The 2,879-nt window shown below is 45.6% G+C and overlaps 1 pseudogene; it reads left to right on the forward strand.

Moving 5' to 3' along the window:
• The first annotated feature begins 1,559 nt into the window (after positions 1-1,559).
• LOC135907142 (uncharacterized) lies at positions 1,560-2,260 on the forward strand (annotated as a pseudogene).
• Positions 2,261-2,879: the final 619 nt, after the last annotated feature.

The following is a 2,879-nucleotide window of genomic DNA, read 5'->3' on the forward strand; positions in this document are numbered from 1 at the left end:
AAGAAGAGCCACCTGTGCCTTCACCCACCAAACAATGGTACAAAGAAAAAGTCAGTGCCTCTGAGGAAGAAATAACTCAGCTAAAAAAGAAAATTAAAACTTTGCAGCAAACGAAGCGAAGACTCACAAAGAGAAATGATACAGCGCAAGAAATTATCAAGGAAATCAGAGATCAAAAACTCCTTTCAGAAGAAGGATCACAGGTGTTCACGTCTTCATTTTCAAGTGATATTCAGCAGCTTCTGAACAGAGCGGGCAACAAGCAAAAGGGTGTATACACACCCGAGCTCCGCGCGTTCGCGCTGACTTTGAATTTTTATTCCCCGGCCGCGTATGACTACGTCAGGTCCAAATTCAATGATGCCCTTCCTTCACAGCGGACACTTAGGCAATGGTATCGCTCAGTCCACGGAGCTCCTGGCTTTACAGATGAACCATTTTGCTTCCTTCAAAAATTTACACAATGACGGAATGAGCCATTCTACTGCGCTCTGATCGTGGACGACGTGGCCATAACAAAACACGTAGAACTTGTTGGAAACAAAATTGTCGGGTATGTGGACTTTGGAACAGGGCTAGATGACGACAGTCTCCCTGAAGCGAGAAATGTGTGTGTGTACATGATTGTTGGTGTAAATGCCAGAATCAAGATGCCTGTCGCTTACTTTTTGATCGACACACTCACTGGTGCCGAGAGGGCGGAGCTGACTAAGCAGTGTATTGACAAGCTTGAGTCAGTGCAGGCTAATGTCATCTCTCTTACATTTGATGGTGCCTCCTCTAACTTCACTATGGCGAAATGTTTAGGCGCTGAGCTTCTACTGTCTTGTCACCGGTTTTCTACAAGCTTTGTCAACCCTGCTGACTGCACCAAAACATTCAGTTTATCTTAGATGCCTGTCACATGATTAAGCTTGTGCGGAACTCACTGGCAACTGTAAGCCACCTTATTGACATGGAAGGAAATCACGCGAAGTAGGCTTATATACTGGCATTGGAGGCATTGCAACGTGGAGAAGGGTTGCGGCTTGGAAACAAGCTCACACAGGTGCATGTCCAGTGGGAAAAGCAAAAAATGAAAGTACGATATGCAGTACAAGCGTTGAGTGCTTCAGTTGCTGACGCCTTGGACTTCTGCGAACAAGTGCTCAAGCTGCCACAGTTCAAGGGTGCCACTGCAACAGCTAAGTTCATTAGGCTTTTTGATCGCTTGTTCGACATCATGAACTCTCGAAACCCACTTGCAAGGTCCTATAAGGCACCTCTTCGCAAGCAGAATGAAGCCCTCTGGAAGCTATTCTTTTCCGAGGCCCGTGCCTATATACAAGGGCTAAGAAGACCCTGCAGGGCGTCCAGTAATAGAAGGGCTGAAGAAAACTGGGTTCGTTGGATTTTTGGTGTGCATGACCAGCACAGAAAAATTGTTCGATGAGCTTGTTCGCAAGGATCAGCTGAAATACTTGCTGACGCACAAGCTTAGCCAAGATCACGCCGAAAACTTCTTCGGGTCCATACGTGCACGAGGTGGTCATAACAACAACTCAACCGCTGCGCAGTTCATGGCTGCATACAAGCGTCTGTTGGTTTAGACAGAAGTGACTTCATCAAGCTCTGGAAACTGCTCCCAAGACATAGTCTGAATTCTAAATCCAACAACTACAGGAGCTTTGGTAGGTGAAAGCAGCATGCTTACTGATATGCGCAGGTCATCAATCCTGCAGGCCGAAGACCACAACTATACCCATCACATTGACTGCCCAGAAAGCCTGTCAACTTTTGTCGGTGCTGTAGTGCCGTACATTGCAGGTTTCGTCGTTAAGAAAGTTCGTTCAACGGTAGCATGCGAACTGTGCATCGCAGCCCTGCACTCGGATGAACTGGCACCTTTAATTAGGCAAAAGAGCCGAGGTGGACTTATTTCACCGTCACAAGACGTCGTTGGCCTGTGTGAAGCAGTTGAAAAGGGGCTGCGACGGCTACAGGCAGAATATGATACTATTAAAATGGTGACGGTAAGATCAAAACACCTCATCCTTGAAGTCCTGGGCACCTGCACAGAGAAAAACTGGTTCCAGAAACTGGAGGACCACATCCTTGATCTTGATCCACTTGATAACCATATTTATATCTTGTGCAAGAAATCGCTGAAGAATATATAAAAGTGAGAATACACCACATGACGAAAGAACGAAACCGTGAACTGATCAAAAACAAAGTGAGACCACTTTTGTCGAGGGTGATTATTTTCAATCACCAGTAGGGTGTCTATTATGGTGTTCTTGACTGTATGTGAAATTTTCTCCTTAATATCTGCTCATTTGAACTGCCTTCTGCATATCAGTTGGCTGCTGGTTCATGGTAAATAAACGACTACAGCTAGAACCGCACATTTGCATTCCTTTCTAAATGGGAGCAGCTACATCAGCAAAGCGAAAAAGCGCGAGCGCAGCTGCATTACGCTTTTCTCCTTAATATTTGCGCAGTTACACTGCCTTTTACATTCCAGTTTTCTGCTAGCTGATGGAAAATAAATGTATGTAACTAGAACCACTCGTTTTTGTTGCTCTGTAAATGCGAGCAACGTCATCCGCAGCGCGGCAAAGCACGAGCGCGGCAATGCTAAGCTTTTCTGCTTAATGTTTGAGCTGGCAAACTGCCTTGTACATGGCAGTTTCCCTTTGGTTGACGAAAAATAGACGTTTAATACTGGAACCGCTCGTTAGCGTTGCTTTGTAAACGCGAAAAAGGGCGGCTGCGCTATGCTTTTCTCCTTTAGATTTCCGCAGTTACATAGGCTTCTTCACGCCAGTCGGCTGCTACATTTGATGGGAGATAACCGTTTACAACCAGAAGCACTTGTTTTCATTGGTTTCTGAATG

This window comes from Dermacentor albipictus, chromosome 4, assembly GCF_038994185.2.
Source record: "Dermacentor albipictus isolate Rhodes 1998 colony chromosome 4, USDA_Dalb.pri_finalv2, whole genome shotgun sequence".
NCBI classification, from domain to species: Eukaryota; Metazoa; Arthropoda; class Arachnida; order Ixodida; family Ixodidae; genus Dermacentor; species Dermacentor albipictus.